Raw genomic sequence first — 27,860 nt, 5'->3', positions numbered from 1 at the left:
GCCGTGGAGAATCTTTCTTTAAGGAGTCGGAAAGCCTTCTGAGGTTCTCCTTCAAAAGAAAACCGTACTCCCTTCCTAAGTAGAGAGGTCAAGGGGAGCACAGTTTGTGAGAAGTTGGGGATGAAACGCCGATAAAAATTGGCTAAACCCAGAAAACTCTGTAGCTCCTTTATGTTTCCGGGTTCCTTCCAATCGTGAATGGCCTTAACCTTTCTTGGGTCCATTTCGATCCCTTAATGAGAAAGGATGAACCCAAGGTAGGACACAGCAGTGGCTTCAAACTGACATTTTTCGGGCTTGACCAACAACTTATGGATAAGGAGTCTTCTCAACACCTTCTTGACCTGTGCTCTGTGTTCATCAAGAGATTTGGAGTAGACGAGGATATCGTCTAGGTATACCACCACGGATAGATATAACATGTCAGCAAACACCTTGTCCATATACCTCTGGAAAACTGCCGGAGCATTGACAAGACCGAACGGCATGACTCTATACTCGTACAAGCCGAACGGAGTGCGAAAGGCGGTCTTCCATTCGTCCCCCTCCTTGACCCTAAGGAGGTGATAGGCCCCTCTTAGATCTAGCTTGGTGAAATACCTAGCCCCTTGAACCGCCTCCAGGATGTCTCGTATAAGGGGCATGGGGTACCTATCCCTTATAGTGATCTTATTAAGTCCTCTGAAATCTATGCATGGTCGCAACTCCTCCGAATCCCTCTTGGGGATAAAAAACAATGATGCACCGCAGGATGACTTGGATTCCTGAATAAGCCCTTTCTGTAGATTAGCGTCCAGATATTCTCTGAGGGCCCTTCGTTCCGGAAGGGACAGGGGATACATCCTTCCGAAAGGAACGATAGAATCAGGCACCAGGTCGATTGAGCAGTCCTCTGCCCTGTGTGGGGGTAGCTGCTTGGGTAGAGTATCCAGAAAGACTTCGGTGTATTCATGGTATTGGGGTGGAACTGTTGCTACAATTAAGGAGCCTGGAGCCTTGGAACCTTCTCCAGTCACCACCATGGCCGCAGTAGTATTCAGACAGTTTGATTTGCAGAATTGGGAGTCGAAGCACACCTTGTTGGCAGCCCAATCTATAAGAGGATTATGTCTCCTCAGCCAAGGTATTCCCAGAACTAATGGAAAATGAGCTGCACGTATCTGGTCAAATACTAGGAGTTCTTGGTGATTGCCTACTTTAATCTGCAATGGAATCGACTCCCACAGGATAGGACCCGAAGAAAGAGGAACACCATCCACACCCTCAACAGGTATGGGTCTGGGCTTGGGTCTGGTAGAGACTAGGTTCTCCTTAGCCCAATTAATGTCCATGAAGTTACCCGCGGCACCACAATCCAACATTGCCAATACCTCAACTGATGTCGCTTCAGATAACTTCACATGGACCTTGAAAACCATTAAACTACTGTCTTCGCCCTCTGCCAGGGTTCTTGAGTGGTTGCAAGGGTAACTGGCAGGTCCCCCGAGACTTCCCTTGCAACAGCCCGGGGTGGAAGTTTTCCTTCTTCCTAGGAGGAACTTCTGGACAGTTTCTCAGCAGGTGTTTTGAGGATCGACAATACATGCACAATCCCGCCTCTCGGCGCCGTCTCCTTTCTTCAGGAGTCAGAGGTCCACGAGCTGCTCCTATCTGCATTGACTCTTCGGAGGATGATATCGGTCTCTGGATGGGAGTCTGGGAGGGCAGGCCTATCGTCTGTGAGGTTCCCCGTGGACGTCTCCTTTCTTGTCTACGTTCATGCAGCCTAAACTCGATCTGGAGGGACAAGGTCATCAAGTCACGAAATGACTGTGGTCTGGCTATCCTGGCAAGCTCATCCTTGATCTCATCCTGAAGTCCTCTTCTGAAGATCGTCTGTTGAGCCGAGTCCGGCCAGTCCGCCTTTGCAGCCAGTCTGAGGAAGCGTGAGATATATGTTTGCACGTCTGTATTTCCTTGACGGACATCAAGAATGGCTTCTAATGAGGAGTATAGAACTTCAGGTCTATCAAATCTATCCTTAAAGGCTGTCACAAACTGATCGTAGACATTAAGGGAAGGATCATCATTGGAGACCAGTGGAGTTGCCCATGATAAGGCATTCCCAGAGAGATTGGCAATTATGAATCCGACCTTGGCACGGCTAGACTCATATGCATGAGGCCTGAATGTGAAGTATACTTTACAGGCGTCCAGGAAATCCTTGAGACCTCCTGGATGACCATCAGACTTGCCGAATGAGAGAGGCATCGTGGGTAGGTCTCCTTGGTCATCTCGACGCAACACTACTTGTTGGCGACTATGTTTTCAGCCCTTAGGGATTGTACTTCAGCTGTCAGGTTCTGTATAGCTGCTACGAGTTCCTGGTATTGTTCCAAAGATGCCATGTTTGTAGTTGGGCGTTGTATGCTGTCAGACTTCGGCTCCACCTCCCCCTTCTCCTCACCTGAATCTTCTGATATTGAGTCCTTTACCGTAGTCCGGATCCGGGGACGTTCCTTCTTCTTGTTAGAGATAAGATCCTTAGGTGATCTAACCTTCTTATTGTGCAAGTAAGGTCTGGCCCCTCCGGAGGCCACCATGGCAGAAGTGGAAACCTGCCGTGGGGGGCTCCCAGTGGGCCAGCCTCGGTGCCCAAGGGAAAAAGCCGGAACGGCAGAAAAAACCCTTGAACGAAGATCTGCAGGCAAGGTGAGGAGTGGTTCCAGGCCAGGTATAAGGCAGGTTCTCCCAGGCGGAGATGAAGAAGGTTCAGTTATGATGGATTGAAAGGCGAGAGCTTTCTCCAAAGTCAGGACACTTCAGAATGCCGGGAGTGTCAGATGCTTCGAACACCGAAGCAGATAGAGGCCGCAAGCAGTTTAATGTACAGGAAGGCAGAGCGAAGAGCTGAGTGCGAAGGGATACGCAAGTGGAGAAAGAGTAAACTGAAGGTAAGCAAAAAGCGGAACGCGAAAGGGATCGAGAGCGGAGAAAAAGGATTCAAAAAGGCAGAGCGAGGAGCTGAGTGCGAAGGGATTCGCAAGTGGAGAAAAGTAAACAGAAGGTAAGCCAGAAGCGGAACGCGAAAGGAATCGCGAGCGGAGAAAAAGGATTCAGAAAGGCAGAGCGAGGAGCTGAGTGCGAAGGGATTCGCAAGTGGAGAAAAGTAAACAGAAGGTAAGCCAGAAGCGGAACGCGAAAGGGATCGCGAGCGGAGAAAAAGGATTCAAAAAGGCAGAGCGAGGAGCTGAGTGCGAAGGGATTCGCAAGTGGAGAAAAAGTAAACAGAAGGTAAGCAAGAAGCGGAACGCGAAAGGGATCGCGAGCGGAGAAAAAGGATTCAGAAAGGCAGAGCGAGGAGCTGAGTGCGAAGGGATTTGCAAGTGGAGAAAAGTAAACAGAAGGTAAGCAAGAAGCGGAACGCGCAAGGGGTTCGCTAGCGAGAAAGGCTGAACACAGATAGTCGGTTACGAGAAACCACATAGAACTAGAACACAGAGCGGACAGAAAGGGGAGAGGGACACAGGAGAAAATAACAAGCTCACGCCGAAAACGAGAGCTAGGAGGAATACTCGGGAAAAAGTTACGAGCTACTCTGAGCGCTGGTAGAAGTGTAAGCAATACACAGATACAACGCGCCGAGCTGGAGGCGGGGCCTAAATTTATAGTGGAGGCAGCCATGTTGGGTGAGGACTAGAGCGTCCATCGATCCCACAGCTTCCACCCTCGATTCCTGACAGTGTATGAAAGACACATTTCTCAGCTTTAACAAAGAGCTTGTTCTCTCTGAGTCTTTGTAAGACAGCTAACACGTGTTTAACATGTTTTGGAAAAGACAATGAATATATCAAAATGTCATCTAAGTAAATCACCACGAATTGGTCCATCATATCTCTGAAGATGTCGTTCATGAAGAACTGAAATGTGGCGGGAGCGTTACAAAGACCAAAAGGCATCACTAAATATTCATAAAGGCCGTACCGCGTCTTAAAAGCGGTCTTCCATTCGTCGCCTTCACAAATGCGAACCAGATTGTACGCTCTGCGCAAGTCCAATTTAGTGAAGTACCTGGAAGTTCTTAATTGATCTAACAGAACATTTATCAGTGGTAAAGGGTACTGATTCTTTATGGTGATGTCGTTAAGAGCCCTGTAATCAATGCAGGGCCTAAGATCACCTTCTTTCTTCAGAACAAAGAATAAAGGAGAAGCAGCAGGCGATTGAGATGGCCGTATAAATCCCATATCAAGAGCTTTATCGATGTATTCTTTTAAGACAACATCTTCTTTGGGAGTTAAAGAATAGACTCGACCAGTAGGGATTTTAGCTCCAGGAATTAGTTCAATTGGACAATCATACTGCCTATGTGGAGGCAGCTGTTCTGCCTGGCCTTTGTCAAAAACATCAGCAAAATCTGTATTTTCACTTGGTATATGTGTACCGCTCTGATGTACCACACTAATAGTGGAAATTCCCTCCATAGAGGCCAAAATATGTGATTTATTTGACACCTCCTGACTGGTAAAGCAATGTTCATTGCAAAAAACGGAAGGATATTGGATCAATCCCGTAACCCAGTCAATGGCGGGTTTACAAAGAGTCAACCAAGCAAGCCCAAGTAATATTTTGTACTGCGGAGCCGCAATGACATCGAAGACTATTTCCTCCGAATGACCATTTAATAAAGTCATCTAAATAGGTACAGTCTCCTGAGTTACCATACCGGAAATCAAGACCGATCCATCCACAGTATTAACTGTTTCAGGTTTGTTCTTGTTTACCAGGGGTATAGAACATTTCTTGGCATATGTGATATCGATGTAATTATTAGTGGCTCCAGAATCATCCATAGCCTTGGAAACCAATTCTTGATCATCAAAACGTAAAGTCACCTCAACAGCTATAGGTGCGTGCGCTGGAATGGTATACTATCCGATGTAACACTCGACAAAGGGACTCCTGCTACTGTCGAGTTTTGGCGTTTCCCGAAGGCTTAACAGGTTTTTTAGGACATGCCATGTCAGGAATAAGGGCAAGCATGTGTACACTGGGCTCAGAGGGCTAAAACACTGAAAAGCCCAACAAAACTGCAATTCCCAGCAGTACTTGGGAGGCTGGGTAGTTTACTGCCGTGCGCGCGTGGGGCCAGCTGATTGTGATTGCTAACGGTTTATGAGCGGCCCACGCCGCGCGGCAGGTGTGGCTTATTTTGTTTGGAGGTCGAAGCTGCGTCGGTCGGAGCAGCATTCGGAGAAGTCAGGAGCCGCCCGCTATGAAATTGGCAGGAACACGGAGGCGGCGGGCGTGAGCACTTTGCAGCGGGGAGAGGAGTGATCTTCACGGCTGCTACGGGCGACAGCATTCAACGTCCGGGAAGGCTCAGGAGCTTCCCGGACACAAGATAAGTGCGGAAAGGGTTTATTGGTCATTAATGAAATGCACATGTGATTACGAGCATGCTCATAGAAGTACTCGGCGTTGAGAGACTGTGCACATTTTTCTGTTCTGTTGCAAGGAAGCATTCGACAAATCTTTATGTTCTACACGTTTAATTATTGTCGTGCTTGTTGTAATTGTTAGTTGCTATAAGTATTGCATATACCAGCCCAAGGGGCCATGTGTCATGTCTTCATCTTGGGAGGATTCCCATCGTATGTTTCATCTGCTAATCATGCTTTGTTGTTTCATGTCAATGACATACAGTGTGTGAGATACATGTATTAAGATGTTCTCAAGGTATGGGTTATCAGGTAACAGGCAGTAATACCACATATGAAATCAAGTAATCAGAGTATTGCAGAGTCTGATGTTATAAGTATTACTAAGTGTAGGCTTTTTCCCTGTACTTCCCCCAGTCCTATCCAAACTAGGTTTTCCTATACCCTCTATCCGGTGTTCCTAAAACCCCTCACCCTGTCCACAACCTCTCCCTAACCCTCTTCCCCCCACTGGCTGCCACGTGGTGTCCTGTCTATATATATATCAGGTACCTGTGCCAACCACGGTGGGAGGGTCGACTTCATTCGGCTTCTGTGGTTCGGGGGAGAGTGTCGACCTTTCCTCCTATTATTGTGTATTGTGACATGCCGCCAGTAAATGCTCAGATGAACCGCAATACATACATAAATTGTTTTTTCTTCGGTTCTCTCTTTCTGCTCTAGAAAACCGGCCTCTCACAGCACCAATTTGCATTGGTCCAGGATCATTTGAAGAAGCTACCGGTGCCTCAGAACGAACAGGTGCCTGCAGGAAAGGTTTTCTCTCTCCTTTGCGAGCATTTCTTCGGGCATCAATTTGTAGAATCAAATTGAGGAATTCTGAAAAACCTGTGGGAACCACTGGGACCGTGGACAAGGCGTCTTTGAGTTCTTCTGAAAGACCCTTGTAGAAAACAGCCGTCTTTTTGTCTTGAGGCCATTGGGTTTCGGCTGTTAATTGGTTAAATCGGGCGATGTAAGCCAACAGAGGTTGACTGCCTTGTTGTAGGCTCAGCAACTCCAGATCTGTGGCTTGAGTAGCGTAGCGCATATCAAAGACTTTACTCATGGCAGCCAGAAGATCATCGCAATCGTACAACAAGGGGCTATTTGATTCCAATAAAGGATTAGCCCAAGCAGCAGCTGTACCCCCCAAATGGGAAAGCACGAATGCTGCTTTAGTAGTTAGGTCGGGAAACGAATAAGGCCGGCAAAGGAAATGGAGTCGGCACTGATTAACAAAAAGTTGTATAGGTTTTAGGATCACCTGTGAACCTTTCCGGGGGAGCCAAGGGAAACTGTGTTGGCATAACCACTTTAAGAGTTTCCTGTGATAATGATAGTGCCGTAGTTCCAGATCCAGATGCAGTGGCTACTGGAACCTGTGCTCCCTGAGGAGTGGCATGCATGGCATCTTGCATAACATCCATTTGATGCCGTAGCATGTCCTGTGCTGTAATCATTTCATTTCTCAAGTCAGTGATTAACTGAGTGAAAACAGTTAAAGGATCCGTACCCTCCACGGCTTCTGATTCTGTCATAAATCACCAATGTATCAATTGAAAAGGATACGGTAACAAAAAAAGGATACAGTTGGTAGGGCTCTTCCTGATCCTTGTTTACACGACTTGATAGTAGTGAAGTCAACTTAGACCTTCCAAATGATACAACTCTCTGACTGATGAAACAGGAAGAGAGATGGATCACTGGAAAGGGCGTGGGTATTGTATAGGAAGTCAGCCTAGGATAGATAAGTATCATAAGAAACTGCCCCAACTCACTATGATAGCACAGTATTAGCATTAATTCAAAACACTGACCTCATGGCTAGAACTGAAGTATCCAACAAAAGTCTCTTGAAGAAAACCAGGAGTTGAACCAACGACAAAGGAGGGGAAGATTAGTAAGGGAGACTTATCGCGAACGGCACGAGGCTCACGCTAGATACCGGGTTGGTGCACCACAGGATAGCATCCAAAGTACTGTGCACAATCACCTTCCAATAGTTAATGGAATACTTCCTATCCCACGAAGAACAGAAAATAGAAAGTTCACCTGTTAACTATCACAGGTGCCAGCGGTTCACTCCAAAGCAAAACAGTCCTTGCTAGTCGAATAGACGTTTAAATAGTTCAGAAATCCACGTGCAGGAGTGCATGCGACAAGGTTCACACAGCCCAAGACAGCCGCGCTTGGAGACAGCGCCCGTGTGTGGATTTTGCATGCAAACAGAGTACACGCAGCCTAGGACAGCCGCTTTTGTAGACAGTGCCCGCATGTGGATTTTGAACGCGAACAGAGTACACGCAGCCTAGGACAGCCGCGCTTAGAAACAGCTTCCACATGGAGATTTGGCACGCGAACAGGATACACGCAGCCCAGGACAGCCGTGCTTGAAGACAGCGTCCATGTGGAGATTTAGCACGCGAACAGGATACACGCAGCCCAGGACAGCCGCGCTTGAAGACAGCGTCCACGTGGAGATTTGGCACGCGAACAGGATACACGCAGCCCAGGACAGCACGCTTGGAGACAGCGTTCGCGAGTGGATATGAACGCGAACAGGATACACGGCTCCAGGAATTAGCGTGTGGAGGAAAACACGCTACAAAAGGCCAAAGAAGTAGCTGAAAGGAATGCGAGGATGCAGGTCAAGAGTTCAGCTACAAAACGCCAAAATGAGTCAATCATAAGCAGCGAGCGACGTTTCCACGCTGCTTATGTACATACTGCCGTAACACACGTGACGGAACTAAATCATGTGAATTTAACGACGTGAAAAATGCAGACATCGTTTTCCTGGCAATGCATCAAACAACCTCCATTTTGAATAGAACGGTCTAGCGGTTCTATGAGCGTAACTCATTCTGGATGGAGAGGTTGTTCCAGGTCCAGAGATATGTCCAGCATGCATGACTGTTCTGGAGTCTCAGTTACTTGAAAGGACAAATGTAATGGTGAGGAACCTTTCACTAATTCCCTATCCGTGGTTCCCCAAACAGTAGGGAGCGAGCGTTTCCCTGTCTTTTAGTAGGTGTGCTAGGGCAATCTTGTACTGCATGATCCTTGGCCCCACAATACATGCATAACCCTTGTGTGCGACGTCTGTTGCGTTCTTCAGGGGTCAACCGACCCCTTGCCGTCCCTATCTGCATCGGCTTTTCAGTCTGGGCTTTAGCTGAAGGTTGAGTGTAATCCGCCGCATATCGCGTATTTCTAGGTCTGCGTCGTTCTCTATGTCGTTCCTGCAAATGGTAATCCATTTGCATCACCATAGTAATTAGTTCTGCTAGATTGGGGGGACGCGGCACTCTGGAAACCTCATCTTTTAACTCCTCGTTCAATCCTCGCCGAAACAACGTTATCAGGGCATCATCTGCCCAGGACGTACCGGCTGCAAGCTGCTTAAACGTGGTGATATAAGACAGTAAATTCTGAGATCCCTGTCTGAAGTCTAACAGTTGTTCTTGGGCTGATGCAGTGATCTCTTGTCTGCCAAACATGGTTCTAAGGCGGCAGGGTAAGAATCCAAAAGAGGATTGTTCGTAGTGACTAATGGCGTAGCCCACGCCAAGGCAAGTACGGCTAAATGGGATATCATGTGCCCTACTTTGTCTCGATCATTATGAAAAAAGGCAGTCTTAAAAGAAAATTGGACCGTACACGCCTCTATAAATGCCTTAAGCTTATGAGGATTTCCATGTCCGGTTTTGTGTCCCTCTCCTCCCCACTCTCCTCACCTGATCGGTAATCCTCCAACTCTTCCGTATTGAGATGCCGACGTGAGCTGAAATCTCTCTTCGTGGTCGAAGATACTTGTCTACCACGAGAGGAAGCCACAGTGAATGCTTGAAACAAGCAGTCCTGGGACTCCTCTCCCGTAGTAGGCGACAAGGGAAAAAGCCTTGATGGCAGAAAAAACCCTTGAAAGGAACAAAGCCAATCCGGAGTCTCCCAAGGAGATTGATGGTATGTCGTCTCCAGTGGTTGCAGAAGAGTAGGTAGCCGGCTACTGAGGATTGGAGGAGGTAGACGACAGCTGATGATGGCAGAAACAAGGTAGGTAACGCCTCGCAAGAACGAGTAGCGAGAGAGACTAGAGCCGGCGGCGAGAGAGAGCCGCGGGAGCTGAAAGAAAGCCAAAGTGAAGCAAAGGAGAGAAGAGAGAGAGAGAGCTAGGAAAGTGACGGGAAAGGCACGGACCAAGCCGTGATAAGGGAAATACTAGCGTTCTCACCCAAAGCAGGAAACAAAACACTACGGGGGTTGCAACGCAGCGATCGCTGGGAGTGAGAGACTGAAATACCTCCCAGCGACCGCCTGTAACGCTCACCTGATTCCCGTAGAGGCGCCGGTCTTGACTGGGCGTATACCGTATCTTCAAAGGTGATGTGTAACACACGGCTGGCTCTTTGGGCTGGACCTCTGTGCACTGTATGTCTGACTCGAAGGGTAAGATGTCTGCAGATAGAAAATATGGGATTAAGGAACTGGGTTATTGAATGTCTCTCTCTTCTTCCCTTTCTCTTCTCCTGTAGAACCCCAAAGGTTAACGCTCTCACCTTAGGTAAGTGAACGCCTTGCTCTCCATCTGCCTCGGGGCACGGTTCTGTAACCAGTTTCTTCACTGGATAAGGGGAGCAGGCCTCTTGACTTCAGAGGACTGCTGTCCGTCGTTAACTGCACGAACGGTAAGTTTCGAGTAATTCTAATGTCTTTAAAGTCTTTAGTAATGATGTTTCTTATTTTGCAGGGTTCCGGCGATGGCGGATGACGGGCTGAAGTGAGTTGAAGATGGAGCCCGTGTGATGAATAGAAGCGCCTGGAAGCACGTAAGTAAGCGCTTGTTGCCTGCTTCACGATGCGCTCTAACTGTCTTTTTATTTTGCAGGTACAAGTTCGGAGCGGCTGCAGGGTGCCGGAATACCCACTGGGTTAGATGTGGAAAGGAGTAATGGCACGTGAGTATTAAAGTTCCCCAATTTCTTTAAACACACCTTGTTTTGTCTTTCAGATGCGGGATGCAGCGCCGAAGGCCTCCGGAGCGTGCGAAGAGTTGGTAAGCTTTTGTCTTTCAGATGCCGGAATGCAGTGTGAAGACCTCCGGAGTGCACGAAGAGTAGGTAAGCCTTTGTCTTTCAGATGCCGGAATGCAGCGCGAGGCGTTGGTGACAGCCGATGGACCAGGTAAGTGAAGAGCTGTCACTGAAGACCGTAATGCTAACCTGTTCTTTCTTGTCTTTATAGGTGTTGCTGAAGACTGGATTCAGGATGGTAAGCCTTTTTCCTTAGGCCCAGGATCAGATGCAGAAGACACGATGAGCGTTCTGCTGCAGAGGATGCAGAATAACGCAAAGCAAGATTCATCCATCGGGTGTGGTTTAAATAGCCTCCTGTAGTGCTTAGGTGTCTCCTTCCACAGCCACGCCTAGGTAAGAAAAGAGTTCCTGCTTTCCAGAAGAGTTCCAGTGTTCTGAATCTAGGGAGTGGCTCCTGCCCCACCCAACAGGAAAAGTAGTTCCAAACAGAAGAGGATCAGAGGCTCAACTGGCAGGCAAGTAAGCAGCATGGTCTGCTGCAGGTAAGTCCACCCAAGCATTATGAGTCCGGCGCTTCCAGCGCTGGGACTGGGCATATTTATGAGCCTGGTGCCACTGGCGCCAGGACTGGGTCCAAAAGGTCCCAATTGGGACTGGTTGGCACTCGGAACCTGGGTTATGGATCTGCTTCCAAGGGAGTTGGGAAAACCCTGACCTTTTGGAAGCAGAGATCATGACAGTACCCCCCCCTCAAGGCCCCTCCCAAACCGGGCTTCTCCGGGGGTTTTGGCTTGTCAGGAAATGTTCGGTGAAATCTTTTGATTAGGCGAGGAGCGTGGACATATTCAGCAGGTTCCCAGGATCTCTCTTGGGGGCCGTAGCCTTTCCAGTCAATTAGGTAAAATAGTTTAGATTTGGAGATCTTGGAGTCCAGAATGCTTTTGACTTCAAACTCGAGTTCTCCATCAACTAGGATAGGTTTTGGAGATTTAGTTAGTCGGGTTTGAGGTTGCACGGGTTTTAATAGAGAGACGTGGAAGACCGGATGTACCTTCATGTGCGGGGGCAAGTCCAACTTGACCGCTACTGGGTTTACTGTGGTAGTGATGGAATAGGGACCAAGGTATCTTGGGTTGAATGTGCGTGGCCCTTTTAGAGGTAGATATTTGGTGGATAACCAGACTTGATCCCCTACTTGATATTGAGGGGCTTCCTTCCGATGTTGATCTGCTCCTTTCTTGTATTGTTCTTTAGCCCTTTGAAGGTGAGAAACAGCTTCCTTAAAGGCTTGGGTGATTGTAGAATGCAGGTAGTCTACTGCTGGTGTTTCAAGATCTTGGAGGGGATCCAACTCCGAGGTTCGAGGGTGACTGCCGTACAAAAGAAAAAACGGGTTTTCCCAGTTCCCGAATGGACAGAGTTATTGTAGGCATATTCGGCTATCCAAAGGATGTCTTTCCAAGTTTTTTCAGTTTGTTGCAGCATGCAGCGTAACTACTGTTCCAGAGTTTGATTGGTCCTCTCGGTTTGTCCGTCGGTCTGAGGGTGGTGACTGGTCGATAGTCTCACATCAATTTGAGCCGACCGACAGCAACTTCGCCAAAAATGAGAAATAAATTGACTACCTCGATCCAAAATTAGAACCGAAGGAAAACCGTGCAGTCGGACGATGTTTTCGAGAAATTCTCGGGCCAGAGTTGCTGCTGTTGGCAAGCCTTTGAGAGGAATGAAATGCGCCATCTTGGAGAATAAGTCCACGATTACTAGAATCGTATTGTATCCGGAGCATGGAGGTAGATCGGTGATGAAGTCCATAGAAAGCGTATGCCAAGGGCGAGGTGGGATGTCAATAGGGCGTAAGAGGCCTGCTGGTCTTTCCTTTTGACTCTTGTTTTGGGCGCATACTCCACAGGACATTATAAAGTCTCTGATATCTTTTTTCCAAGACGGCCACCAGAAGTAGCGCTTGATTTTTTCTGAGGTCTTGGCCATACCGGGATGTCCTTCCATTAAAGAGTCGTGATAACAAGAGATTACTTTTTTCTGTAAATCTGTGCTGGGTAGGTATAATCGTTCTTGGAAATACAATAAGTTGTCCTTTACTGCAAAGTCCTTTCCCTGCACATGCCAATTCTGTATGTCTGCTGGAGTTACAAGTTGCCTGGCTTTATCCTTAACTTCCTCTATGGATTCTGTGGCGATTACACCCAGAATTCTTTGTTCGGGAATGATTGGTACAGGTTTAGGGTTGATCAAGTGTTCTTCCACTCCCATCCGAGAAAGGGCATCAGCTTTACCGTTCTTTGTACCAGGTCGATAGGTAATTATGAAGTCAAACTCGGCAAAGAATAATGCCCAACGGAGTTGTCTAGAGGATTGGGCTTTTGCGGTTTTCAAATATTGCAGGTTTCGGTGATCCGTAATCACAGTAGCGGTGTGTCGGGCCCCCAGCAGATAATGCCGCCAAGCCTTAAAGGCAGATTTGATAGCCAGAAGTTCCTTGTCAGTAATCGTGTAATTGATTTCAGGAGGCGAGAATTTGCGGGACCAAAATGCCACGGGATGCAACTGATTGGTTACCGGGTCCTTTTGTGATAGAACTGCCCCCATGGCAAGGCTTGAAGCATCAGTTTCCACGATGTAGGGGAGTTCGGGGCGAGGGTGTTTTAAGATTGGTGCAGAGATAAATTTAGTCTTCAAATCCTGGAAAGCTTGTTCCGCCTCGGTAGACCATTCAAAACGTTTGTTTTTCTTTAACAAGGCAGTGATGGGCTGGACTATTCGAGAGAACTCGGGGATAAACCTGCGGTAAAAGTTAGCGAAGCCTAACATGCTTTGCACACCTTTTACGGAGGATGGTGATGGCCATTTGAGAACTGCATCGACCTTCTTTGAATCCATACGCACTCCGCCAGGTGATAATATGAATCCCAAGAATTCAACTTCAGTCACGTTGAAAACACATTTTTCCAATTTAGCGAAAAGTTTGTATTGACGCAATCTTTCGAGGACCATTTTCACGAGTTTCCGATGTTCAGATTCCGATGAAGAATAAACGAGGATGTCGTCAATGTAAACAACAACACACACATCAATGAGCTCTCTGAGGACATCGTTCATAAAATATTGAAAGGCGGCCGGGGCATTGCAAAGTCCGAAGGGCATGACCTGATATTCAAATAGCCCATACTTGGTGCGGAAGGCCGTCTTCCATTCATCGCCCTCTTTTACTCGTACCAAGTGATAAGCTCCTCTAAGATCCAGCTTTCTATATATGCATGCTTTTCTGACTTGGTCCAGGAGTTCAGGGATCAAAGGTAACGGATATCTATTCTTAACGGTGATCTGGTTCAGGGAGCGATAATCTATACAAGTTCTAAGGTCTCCTTCCTTTTTTGGAACGAAGAACAAAGCTGAAGAAGCAGGGGACTTGGATGGACGAATAAACCCATTTGCCAGGTATTGATCCAGGTATTGTCGAAGGTGAAGGTTCTCAGGCTCGGTGAGGGCATAAATTCTACTACAAGGAGGAGTAGATCCAGGTATCAGGTCTATCTGGCAGTCATAAGACCTATGAGGAGGTAGAGAGTTAGCCTGATCCTTCCGGAAAACATCTTGGTATTCTAGGTATTCGGGAGGTAACTGGGGAGTCTCTGAAGAAATTGCTGCCAGTGCAACACCAGGTGGAGGGTGACAAGTAGAGACACATTCTGGAAACTGGACCGTTCTTGCTCGCCAATCGATCAGAGGATTGTGTTTCTCTAACCAAGGTATTCCTAGAATAATCTGAAACTGAGGGGCCTTGATCACATCGAACACAATCTTCTCATGGTGTCCATCTTGACTTACTAGCGTCACCTCTTGAGTGGTATACGTTACTGGCCCGGAGGCTATCTCCGTACCATCCACCGTAGTAATGACGTCCTTTACAGCCTTGGGACAAAGAGTTAGATTCATCCTCAAAACCATTTCATGATCCACATAATTGCCGATGGCACCGCTGTCGACGTAAGCTTCAATTGCATGTAATCGATCCGGATTATCAGGGCTAATGAGGACCATAGGTATCACGAAATGCGAGGTCACGGAACTGGTTTTCACGCTCGGCAAGAGGACCTCTATTCTTGTCGGGCGAGGTTGTTTCCCTGCTCAGAGTTTGTAACTTTGGTAACTGCAGCTCCTACTGCCTTCTTGGCAGGTTTCACCGGACAGTCTCGAAGAAAGTGCCCTGAGTTTCCGCAATAGAGGCATAATTGCAACTGTTTTCTCCTTTCCCGCTCCTTTTGTGTTAGAGGACCTTTCAGACCCCCTATTTGCATGGGTTCCCCGGAGTCTACTCCTTTGGAAGGAGTTGGCGGTTTGGAAAATACTCGAGCATCAAACTTGGAATGATCGGCCTTCCTGTTCTGCAGTCTGTGATCTATTTGAACGACTAAGTCTATATAGTCTGAACAATCTTGTGGGGGATTCACTACTTGGGCTAACACATCTTTGAGCTCTCCACGTAGACCTCTATAAAACAGCGTAATCCTTTTGTCCTCAGGCCATTGAGTTTCCACTATCAGTCTTTTGAAAGACGCAATATAAGCCAAAAGGTCTTGATTACCTTGTCGCAACGAAAGAAGCTCATTGTCCAAGGCCTGCCCCTGTGAATGTCTTGCGAACAGTTTTTCCATACTGAGCTGAAAAGCTTGAAAATCATGGAGGACCGGATCATCTTGATTTACTAGAGGGATCGACCAGTCTGCCGCATTGCCACTAAGGTACGAAAGCATGAAAGCTACTTTAGCTTGATCAGTTGGAAAGGCTGCTGGCCGGCATAAGAAATGCAACCGGCACTGATTGATAAATACTGCAAACCTCTTTGGGTCACCAGAAAATCATTCGGGCGGAGCCAGAGGTACATTCCCAGGTAGGTTGATCTGCACTGGATTCATAGAGGATGTAGAAGGAAGATTTCCCCCAGATGCGGGTAACGGGGTCTGTCCGGCTTGTGACTGTAGCAATTGTCTAGCGAGATCATCTGTTCGCTCCTTGGAAATAATCAGTTCCCTTCTTAGAACGTTCGTTTCCTGACGGGCTGCATGCACTTCTGCCCTTAGTTCCCCAAGTAACTGGGCTAGCTGGTCGGTATCCGAGGTTTCCATAGCGCCTGGACGGGAGTTTTGTGGTAGGCTTTGCGTTCTGTAACGCTCACCTGATTCCCGTAGAGGCGCCGGTCTTGACTGGGCGTATACCGTATCTTCAAAGGTGATGTGTAACACACGGCTGGCTCTTTGGGCGGGACCTCTGTGCACTGTATGTCTGACTCGAAGGGTAAGATGTCTGCAGATAGAAAATATGGGATTAAGGAACTGGGTTATTGAATGTCTCTCTCTTCTTCCCTTTCTCTTCTTCTGTAGAACCCCAAAGGTTAACGCTCTCACCTTAGGTAAGTGAACGCCGTGCTCTCCATCTGCCTCGGGGCAGGGTGCTGTAACCAGTTTCTTCACTGGATAAGGGGAGCAGGCCTCTTGACTTCAGAGGACTGCTGTCCGTCGTTTACTGCACGAACAGTAAGTTTCTAATAATTCTAATGTCTTTAAAGTCTTTAGTAATGATGTTTCTTGTTTTGCAGGGTTCCGGCGATGGCGGATGACGGGCTGAAGTGAGTTGAAGATGGAGCCCGTGTGATGAATAGAAGCGCCTGGAAGCACGTAAGTAAGCGCTTGTTGCCTGCTTCACGATGCGCTCTAACTGTCTTTTTATTTTGCAGGTACAAGTTCGGAGCGGCTGCAGGGTGCCGGAATACCCACTGGGTTAGATGTGGAAAGGAGTAATGGCACGTGAGTATTAAAGTTCCCCAATGTCTTTAAACACACCTTGTTTTGTCTTTCAGATGCGGGATGCAGCGCCGAAGGCCTCCGGAGCGTGCGAAGAGTTGGTAAGCTTTTGTCTTTCAGATGCCGGAATGCAGTGTGAAGACCTCCGGAGCGCACGAAGAGTAGGTAAGCCTTTGTCTTTCAGATGCCGGAATGCAGCGCGAGGCGTTGGTGACAGCCGATGGACCAGGTAAGTGAAGAGCTGTCACTGAAGACCGTAATGCTAACCTGTTCTTTCTTGTCTTTATAGGTGTTGCTGAAGACTGGATTCAGGATGGTAAGCCTTTTTCCTTAGGCCCAGGATCAGATGCAGAAGACACGATGAGCGTTCTGCTGCAGAGGATGCAGAATAACGCAAAGCAAGATTCATCCATCGGGTGTGGTTTAAATAGCCTCCTGTAGTGCTTAGGTGTCTCCTTCCACAGCCACGCCTAGGTAAGAAAAGAGTTCCTGCTTTCCAGAAGAGTTCCAGTGTTCTGAATCTAGGGAGTGGCTCCTGCCCCACCCAACAGGAAAAGTAGTTCCAAACAGAAGAGGCTCAACTGGCAGGCAAGTAAGCAGCATGGTCTGCTGCAGGTAAGTCCACCCAAGCATTATAAGCCCGGCGCTTCCAGCGCTGGGACTGGGCATATTTATGAGCCTGGTGCCACTGGCGCCAGGACTGGGTCCAAAAGGTCCCAATTGGGACTGGTTGGCACTCGGAACCTGGGTTATGGATCTGCTTCTAAGGGAGTTGGGAAAACCCTGACCTTTTGGAAGCAGAGATCATGACACCGCCATGTTGCCAGAGAACTAGACCGCGGCTGCACGTAAGCGAAAGCAACGTGCTGGAACTACGGTCTGCGCCGGAGCCTCCAATGCGGAAGTACCCACCAATCGGCCCGGCTGCGTATGACAGTATGCCCCCTCACAAAGCGAACCCCCCCAGGCTTACCCGGAAAACACCGATGGAACCCAGTCAACAACCGGGGGGCATGAATGTGGGAGACCGGTTCCCAAGAGTCCTCCGACTCCGGGTAACCCTTCCACGAGACCAAGTATTCCAATCGTCCCCTGTAGAATCTGGAGTCACGGATAGCCGAAACTTCGTATTCCTTCGTACTTCCAGAACTTTGGACTTGCAAACGGGGAAGAGATCTTTGGTGAGGATCCGGAACAAAAGGTTTGAGAAGGGAGGAGTGAAAAACAGGATGAATGCGACTGAGAGTGGGAGGCAATTTCAATCTGAAAGCGACAGGGTTGATCTTAGATAGAATAGAAAAGGGTCCCAAAAACCGAGGAGAAAGTTTGGAAGGGTGAACCTATCGAGGCAGAAATTTAGTAGAGAGCCACACCTTGTCTCCTTCCTTCCAATCGGGACAGTCCTGCCGACGTTTATCCGCCTGTTCCTTGTTCCGGCTTCTGCTCCTTTTCAGACTGAATTCTGCAATCCTATGCGCCTCCGCAACGGACTGAAGTACTGCTTCCGCAGTGGGAGAGTTCGTAGGAGCTGAAATCACCGGAAAAATGGATCGAGGATGCACTCCATACGTGCAAAAAAAAGGAGTAAGACCTATCGCGAAATGTGTGGAATTGTTGTACGTAAATTCCGCTGTGGGTAACAACGACACCCAGTTGTCTTGGTGTCGGTTGGTATAACATCTCAGATATTGTTCCAAGGTGGCATTCAGTCGTTCTGTCTGGCCATTCGACTGAGGGTGGAAACCAGATGACAGTGATCTCTCCATGCCCACTCTAGCACACAAAGCCTTCCAGAAGTTTGAGATGAACTGACTACCTCGATCGGAAATGATCGTGTCAGGTAAGCCATGTAGTCGAAAAACATCTCGTGTGAAGGTCTCCGCCATCTGAGTGGCGGTAGGTAAGCCAGGTAGCAGGGAAAAATGTGCCAATTTCGTGAAAGTATCTATTGTCACCATAATGCAAGTGCAGGATTCGGACTCTGGTAGATCCACAATGAAATCGGTAGAGATGAGACCCCAAGGGCGTGTGGGCATCTCGGGTTGGGTCAGCAAACCTAAGGGCTTGCCCGATGGATATTTAGCTCTGGCACATATTGGACAGGCCTTGATGTAATCCTTAACCTCTCCTTTCAATTCAGGCCAGAAGAACCTTCTTGCAATAAGTTCAGTAGTGTTCTGCACTCCTCTATGACCCGAGGTAAGTGGATCATGGCCCAGATGAATGATCTTCTTACGCCAAGGGCCTTCTGTAATGTACAGTCGGTTCTCGTAAAACACTAAACCTTCCTTCTCGGTATATTTTCCTCCTCGTAGCTTAGAAAGTTTCATCCTTTCGGAAGCCAACGCGGTCTTCACTTCTTGAAAGAAAACGTTGACGAGTCCCAGGATCTTGTTTCTTCTGAACATGGCTCCTCGAGAATGAGGGGTATAGTCTCCAGGAACCTCCTTCCTTGATAAGGCATCTGCGACTTTATTCGAGGAACCTGGTAGATAGGTAATATGAAAGTCGTATTGGGCGAAAAAATAAGCCCATCGAGCTTGCCTTGAATTAACACACTCCATGTTTTGTAGTGCCTTGAGATTCTTATGGTCTGTCCTAATGAGAAAAGGATGACGCGCACCCATCAGTAAATGTCGCCAATCCTCCCAGGCCATCTTCATGGCGAGTAGTTCCTTCTCTAAAACCGAATAGTTGAGTTGGCTGGGAGACAAAGTCTTCGAGAGATAGGCTACTGGATGTTCCACACCATCGTAGGTTTGTAAAAGGACTGCCCCTATAGCCAAGGCAGAGGCATCAGTCTCCACGATGAACCGTCGGTTTTGATCCGGATGTCGAAGAATCGGAGCGGAACAGAACAATCCTTTTAAGTCCCTAAAACCATGTTCAGCTTCCGGTGACCATAGGAAAGGCCCTGAATCTTTCCTTAAGAGTCTCGTAATGGGAAGTACTATCTCTGAGAAGTTTGGGATGAACCTCCTGTAGAAATCTGCGAGACCCAGAAATCTTTGTACCTCCTTTACACCGTCCGGGGAGGACCAATCGAGTATAGCAGCGACCTTGCCTGAATCCATGGAAATTCCTTCTTCCGAGAGAACGTATCCGAGGTAGTGAACAGAGGGGACTGCAAAAACGCACTTCTCGGGTTTGACCAGAAGTTTATAACGTTGAAGACGCTCCAGCACTTGAGTCACATGAATGATATGGGATTCCAAATCGGATGAGTAAATCAAAATATCATCCAAGTAGATGATGACAGTAACCAGTAACAGATCGGAAAATAAACGATCCATGAATCGCTGAAAAATGGCTGGGGCATTCACTAATCCGAACGGCATTACTTTGTATTCATATAATCCGAACGGGGTGCGAAATGCCGTCTTCCATTCATCTCCCTTGGCAATGCGAAGCAAATGGTATGCGTTCCGAAGGTCCAGTTTAGTAAAAATACGGGCCCCCTGTACGGCCTCTATGATCTCAGATATGAGTGGCATGGGATAGCGGTCTCTGATTGTAACCTTATTTAGTCCTCTGTAATCAATGCAAGGACGCAAATCGGTGGAGTCCCTCTTTCTTATGAAAAACAATGAAGCTCCTGCCGGAGACTTGGAAGGTTGAATAAGGCCGTTTTGCAAATTGGTATCCAAGTAGTTCCTTAATACCTGTCTCTCGGTTTGGGTTAAGGAAAACATCCTGCCGAAAGGAACTAAAGCATTAGGTTCCAGCTCTAAAGAACAATCCTCAGGCCTGTGTGGGGGTAGATCCGCAGGTATAGTCTCCTTGAAGACCTTCTGATAGGGTAAACAATAATGTGGTAATGCGTGAACTCCCACATGATCACTTGTTAACACCGTCGAAGTAAGGGACTCCCCATGGAATGGTCCTGAGAGGCAATGTTGTCTGCAGTACAGAGATGAAAAACTCAACTGGTTGCTAGTCCAGTTTACCTGAGGGTTGTGTTTACGAAGCCAGGTAACTCCTAAAATTATAGGAAAGTGCACTGCTCGAATAATATCGAATTTGAGCACTTCTCTATGTTGGGAGATGGTAACTACTAGTTCTTCCGTGGTATGGGTTATCAGACCCGACGAGAGGGGAGATCCGTCCACACCCTCTACCTTTTGATCCTCTTTGCGGGCTACTCTATGAAGGCCCACCTTCTCTGCCCAGAGAGTGTCCACAAAGTTTCCGGCCGCCCCACAATCCAGGAGGGCTAGGGCTTCTATAGACCTTCCCCGGGATTCAATTCGTACAGGAATAACCATCAACCTGGAATCCTCCAAAGTGTTGGGAGCTGAAATGGAGAGAGAAACATAGGGACTAAATGGGTTGCAAGTTGATCCTCGGAACCAAGTCCCTACTGGCGCCGAGGAAGTTTGTTTTCCTGTGACCTGGTTGGAACCACCTGACAATCTTTGAGCTGGTGCTGCTCAGACCCACAATAGGCACACAGTCCCTTTTCCTTTCTCCTTCTTCGCTCAGCAAATGAAAGCGGACCCCTGGTAGCTCCGATCTGCATTGGCTCTTCGAGGGAGTGGGAGGAGGCGTGAGAAGAGGACGTAGAAGTATTGGATGTATGAGGGTTTGTTGCTACACAATGTTTGCGGCGTTCTGCTCGGCGTTCTTGAAGACGATATTCAATCTGCAATGTGGAGGATAGCAGATCGGCGAAAGTCGGTGGACGAGAGGACCTGGCAAGCTCGTCCTTAATCTCTTCTCTTAGGCCCCTTCTGAAGATGGTGTACTGGGCTTGTTCCGGCCAACCTGCTCCTGCCGCCAGAGTCTTGAATCGGGATATATAGGTTAGAACATTTGAGGACTCTTGCCTTACATCCAACAAATCCTCACATGCAGTGAAGGTTAGTTCCGGTCTCTCAAATGTCTGTTTCAGTAAGGCCTGAAACCCGGCAAAGTCATGTAATATGGGGTTAGCACTGATCACCAATGGCGTGGCCCAAGAAACGGCGTTACCAGTCATGTTTGAGATCAAAAAGCCTACCTTGGATTGATCGGTGGCAAAGGAACGAGGCCGAAATGTAAAGTACACTCCACAAGCCTCCATAATTTCTTTTATTTTCTTTGGTGAACCATCAAACTTTCCCGAAGGAAGCGACATTATCGGTAGTTCAGCAGGCGAAACCTCCCGAGTCGTGGCAAGTTGGCGCAGAACCACGTTTTCAGCTTTAACCGTCTGTAATTCTTGTGACAGGCCCTGAACCGCCTTCCAGAGTTCCTGGATCTGTTCTTCGGCTGACATTGTGTTCTCCTGGCGTTGCAAACTGTCTGGTTTTGTGTCCCTCTCCTCCCCACTCTCCTCACCTGATCGATAATCCTCCAACTCTTCCGTATTGAGATGCCGACGTGAGCTGAAATCTCTCTTCGTGGTCGAAGATACTTGTCTACCACGAGAGGAAGCCACAGTGAATGCTAGAAACAAGCAGTCCTGGGACTCCTCTCCCGTAGTAGGCGACAAGGGAAAAAGCCTTGACGGCAGAAAAAACCCTTGAAAGGAACAAAGCCAATCCGGAGTCTCCCAAGGAGATTGATGGTATGTCGTCTCCAGTGGTTGCAGAAGAGTAGGTAGCCGGCTACTGAGGATTGGAGGAGGTAGACGACAGCTGATGATGGCAGAAACAAGGCAGGTAACGCCTCGCAAGAACGAGTAGCGAGAGAGACTAGAGCCGGCGGCGAGAGAGAGCCGCGGGAGCTGAAAGAAAGCCAAAGTGAAGCAAAGGAAAGAAGAGAGAGAGAGAGCTAGGAAAGTGACGGGAAAGGCACGGACCAAGCCGCGATAAGGGAAATACTAACGTTCTCACCCAAAGCAGGAAACAAAACACTACGGGGGTTGCAACGCAGCGATCGCTGGGAGTGAGAGACTGAAATACCTCACAGCAACCGCCATGTTGCCAGAGAACTAGACCGCGGCTGCACGTAAGCGAAAGCAACGTGCTGGAACTACGGTCTGCGCCGGAGCCTCCAATGCGGAAGTACCCGCCAATCGGCCCGGCTGCGTATGACATTCCATCGTATAAACCCCCTGGTATAGGTGCAAGGGGTAATTCAAGCAACTGTGAGCTCTTCCCACATGTTGTCGCAATATGGCATTCTCCTGCTTTAGAGACTGTACTTCTGCAGTTAAAGATTGGACAGCCGTTATTAATTGTTGTTGTTGTGCCAGATCCATGTCTATAGTGGTGGGCTGATCTGAAAGGTGAATGCTGAAGGCGACTTCCTAACCTCTCCAGACCCTCAATACTCTTTTTGGGTGTTGCCAACTGTAATAAACGGAATAACCGTAATATATTTCTCTGTTTATAACTGACTGGAGCAGGCTATGAAATAACTAAAAGGACTCACCAAATATCTTTCTCCCTCTCGATCTCGTCACGTTCCCGGAGTGATTCAGGGGGGCGAGTTGTAAGTAAGGAATCTCCCTGGGTTCTCTCTCCCACTCCATACGGCAAAAGCTCAGAAGGGAAGAGGGACTCCAGGGAAACCCTCTGGGGAAGAAAACCCTGCGTCGTCGTCTGGTGGACCGCTGTTGTCAGGTGGAGACATGCTGCAGCTTGGTCTTGCAGGATATTAAACAACGGAGTCTGATCAAGGATGTAAGAGAGAAAGGTAAGTGGTTTGAATGCAAGACTGGATAGAAAAGAAGTTTGCAGATAAGATTATAATTACCCTTAGAGAGGACTGGAGTTAATTACTGTGTGGTTTGTAGAGAAGAGATGATCCGGAACGATCCCTATTAAATGAAGGGTTTTGTTAAGACAGAGAAAGAAGCGAAGTAAAGATTTTGTAGAAAGTAGGCAGGATTTTTACCTGGTAGAGGGAACGTATTTGCAGAGGGGTTTCTAGGGCGGCTTTTCAAATCGAAGGAGCGTTTTCGCAATATGTACGCCAGTCAGCCACCACTGTACAAACAAAACAACTGCAGAGTGAATTCTCCGCCGTAAATATCAACTCATGCATGAGACGAATGACTCTATCTTTCGTACCCGTGGGTTGGGAAGGCTGGAACATCCGCACAATGAGGACCCGATCGGAACCTGTGTATGTGTATGTTCGCAGTATGGCTCGAGCCGCAACCGGGGAAGGAAACCGAACTTCGCGGTAGTGTCTGGGGAAATCTGAGGACCGAAAATGAGGATTAGGGGAATGGATTAGGTAATGAAGATGGTATAAAAAAGAAGCAATCTAGGTTTGAACTTACGAAGTGTTGACAGTAAGGAGTAGCAACGCGTCCGCACGTTGCTGCCAGGATCTGATATGCAGGATACCGGAAAAGGGGGCAGAGCTTGCCTATCCTTCGAGGAAGCACAAACTAGACCAATGTCGTCAGATACCGCCGCCATCTTGGAAGGAGTAATGGATGACACATGTCTATGAGACCAACAATGCCAAAGAGACCAACGCTTTCTGAGGGGCGTGACAAAAATATCATCCAGGTAGATTATGACTGACAAGAACAAGAGATCGGAGAACATACGGTCCATGAACCGTTGAAATATTACCGGAGTGTTGACCAAACGGAATGGCATCACCCTATATTCGTACAACCCAAAAGGGGTGCGGAAGGCTGTTTTCCATTCATCCCCTTTGGCAATACGAAGCAGATGGTAGGCATTATGGAGATCCAGCTTGGTAAATACCTTCGCCTCTTGCACAGCCTCAATAATATCCGTGATTAGAGGCATAGGGTAACAATATCTAATGGTAACTTTGTTGAGACCTCTATAATCAATTCAGGGTATTAATTCTTTGGAATCTCTTTTAGAGATGAAGAATAAGGAGGCACCTGCGGGGGATTTGGATGGCCGAATTAGACCATTGTGGAGATTGGTATCAAGATAGGTACGTAGAGTGCTCTTTTCTGTTTGGGAAAGTGGAAACATCCGGCCAAAAGGAACCAAAGCGTTAGGTTCCAGGTCTATTGAACAGCCCTCAGGCCGGTGGGGTGGTAGCTCCGCGGGTTTAATCTCTGTGAAGATACTCTGAGGCCGATTCATGGAATAATTAGCGCGGCGCAAGTGGCCAAAAACGTGCGAATCGCAGTGGAATAGCGAAAATCACAGTGCAAGTGCGAAAATCGCACGAAAAGCAGCGCACATCGATTCATGGAAGGCCGTGCGCGAGAAAACCATCGGATGTGCGATAAAAAAGTGCGCGGCGCACGTTGGCGCACAGGCCATCTAACAGCATGCGCCAGGTCACAGCGAAAATCGCACAGGCCACAGCGAAAATCGCACATAGCGCGGCGCACGCAACAAAAGTAGGCGGAACACGGGGCGTAACACTCGGAATGGGGAACAACTTGCCAAAATGTGGGCGTCACGGTAGAAGTACAGGGCACAAGTGCGCGTAACGCCCACACGCTCGCCTACAACACGTATTCATGGAATAGAATAGGGCAAAAAAGCGCACGCTCAAACCAGCGCACAGGCACAAACACGACCGCCACAAGAAAGCAGGCGGTAGCGTCTCTGCGCCTGTAAGAAATGTGCGCCAAAAGGTGCGCCAACAAATAGCACCTATATACTGCCATGATGAATGTCCCATACTGTTGCCCTCCAGGACAAATGACGTGCAAAGGTTTACCCACAAACACGGACACCCGCTGACAAAAAATACGTATGCGTGTATACCGGGGTGCGCGGGAAGTCTCACACGCGATTTGGCCGTGTACGTGGATTTCAGGGGTGCGCGGGAATTTCCACACGCAATTTGGCCGGGTACGTGGATTTCAGGGGTGCGCGGGGAAGTTCCACACGCGATTTGGCCGGGTACGTGGATATCAGGGGTGCGCGGGAAGTTCCACACGCGATTTGGCCGGGTACGTGGATTTCAGGTGCGCGGGAAGTTCCACACGCGATTTGTCAGGGTACGTGAATTCCAGGGGTTTGCGGGAAATTCCACACGCGATTTGTCAGGGTACGCGGATTACAGGGGTGCGCGGGAAAATCTACACGCAATTTGGCTGTGTGCTCCCAGGTATTCCCTGTACACCCTCCACGGCCCCTGCAGGCAGCACACACCACAGGGGACTACCCTGCACACCTGCTCATGTCAACCAGCACCCCCACCCCCCAGCCACCAGGGGCAGCCTCCACCAGGCCCCCACTCATGTCTCCCACCACCCCCGCCCCCCGGCACCCATGGGCAGCCCCCACCAGGCCCCCACTCATGTCTCCCACCACCCCCACCCCCCAGCAGTGCAGGAGCAGCCTCCACCAGGCCCCCACTCATGTCTCCCACCACCCCCACCCCCCAGCAGTGCAGGGGCAGCCTCCACCAGGCCACCACCCATGTCCCCTATCACCACCACCCCCAGCAGTGCAGGGGCAGCCTCCACCAGGCCCCCACTCATGTCTCCCACCACCCCCACCCCCCAGCAGTGCAGGGGCACCCTCCACCAGGCCCCCACTTATGTCTCCCACCACCCCCACCCCCCAGCCACCAGGGGCACCCACCACCAGCCCCCCACCCATGTCTCCCACCACCACTACCACCCAGCAGTGCAGGGGCAGCCTCCACCAGGCCCCCACCCATGTCCCCTATCACCCCCACCCCCCAGCAGTGCAGGGGCACCCTCCACCAGGCCACCACCCATGTCTCACACCACCCCCACACCCCAGCAGTGTGGGGCAGCCTCCACCAGGCCACCACTCATGTCTCCCACCACCCCCACCCCCCAGCCACCAGGGGCAGCCTCCACCAGGCCCCCACCCATGTCCCCTATCACCACACCCCCTAGCAGTGCAGGGGCAGTCTCCACCAGGCCCCACTCATGTCTCCCACCACCCCCACCCCCCAGCAGTGCAGGGGCACACTCCACCAGGCCCCCACTCATGTCTCCCACCACCCCAACCCCCCAGCCACCAGGGGCAGCCTCCACCAGGCCCCCACTCATGTCTCCCACCACCCCCACCCCCCAGCCAGCAGGGGCACCCTCCACCAGGCCCCCACTCATGTCTCCCACCACCCCCACCCCCCAGCAGTGCAGGGGCAGCACCACCAGGCCCCCACTCATGTCCCCCTGCACCCCCACCCACCAGCATCCAGGGGCAGCCTCCACCAGGCCCCCACCCATGTCTCCCACCACCCCCACCCCCCAGCAACCATGGGCAGCCCCCACCAGGCTCCCACCCATGTCTCCCACCACCCCCACCCCCCAGCAACCATGGGCAGCCTCCACCAGGCCACCACGAATGTCCCCTATCACCACCACCCCCCAGCAGTGCAGGGGCAGCCTCCACCAGGCCCCCACTCATGTCTCCCACCACCCCCACCCCCCTGCAACCATGGGCAGCCCCCACCAGGCTCCCACCCATGTCTCCCACCACCCCCACCCCCCAGCAGTGCAGGGGCACCCTCCACCAGGCCCCCACTCATGTCCCCTATCACCACCCCCCCAGCAGTGCAGGGGCAGCCTCCACCAGGCCCCCACTCATGTCTCCCACCACCCCCACCCCCCAGCAGTGCAGGGGCACCCTCCACCAGGCCCCCACTCATGTCTCCCACCACCTCCACCCCCCAGCAGTGCAGGGGCAGCCTCCACCAGGCCACCACCCATGTCCCCTATCACCACCACCCCCCAGCAGTGCAGGGGCAGTCTCCACCAGGCCCCCACTCATGTCCCACCACCCCCACCCCCCAGCAGTGCAGGGGCACCCTCCACCAGGCCCCCACTCATGTCTCCCACCACCCCCACCCCCCAGCCACCAGGGGCACCCACCACCAGGCCCCCACCCATGTCTCCCACCACCCCACCCCCCAGCAGTGCAGGGGCAGCCTCCACCAGGCCCCCACCCATGTCCCCTATCACCCCACCCCCAGCAGTGCAGGGGTATCCTCCACCAGGCCCCCACTCATGTCTCACACCACCCCCACCCCCCAGCAGTGTGGGGCAGCCTCCACCAGGCCACCACTCATGTCTCCCACCACCCCCAGCCACCAGGGGCAGCCTCCGCCAGGCCCCCACCCATGTCCCCTATCACCACCCCCCCAGCAGTGCAGGGGCAGCCTCCACCAGGCCCCCACTCATGTCCCCCACCACCCCCCACCACCCAGCAGTGCAGGGGCACCCTCCACCAGGCCCCCACTCATGATTCCCACCACCCCCACCCCCCAGCAACCATGGGCAGCCCCCACCAGGCTCCCACCCATGTCTCCCACCACCCCCACCCCCCAGCAGTGCAGGGGCACCCTCCACCAGGCCCCCACTCATGTCCCCTATCACCACCCCCCCAGCAGTGCAGGGGCAGCCTCCACCAGGCCCCCACTCATGTCTCCCACCACCCCCACCCCCCAGCAGTGCAGGGGCACCCTCCACCAGGCCCCCACTCATGTCTCCCACCACCTCCACCCCCCAGCAGTGCAGGGGCAGCCTCCACCAGGCCACCACCCATGTCCCCTATCACCACCACTCCCCAGCAGTGCAGGGGCAGCCTCCACCAGGCCCCCACTCATGTCCCACCACCCCCACCCCCCAGCAGTGCAGGGGCACCCTCCACCAGGCCCCCACTCATGTCTCCCACCAC

The sequence above is a fragment of the Ambystoma mexicanum genome, chromosome 10, assembly GCF_040938575.1.
Source record: "Ambystoma mexicanum isolate Mex_15411 chromosome 10, UKY_AmexF1_1, whole genome shotgun sequence".
In the NCBI taxonomy this organism is placed as follows: domain Eukaryota; kingdom Metazoa; phylum Chordata; class Amphibia; order Caudata; family Ambystomatidae; genus Ambystoma; species Ambystoma mexicanum.
The sequence above is the reverse complement of the archived record's forward strand: the minus strand, read 5'-3'. Positions refer to the sequence as shown.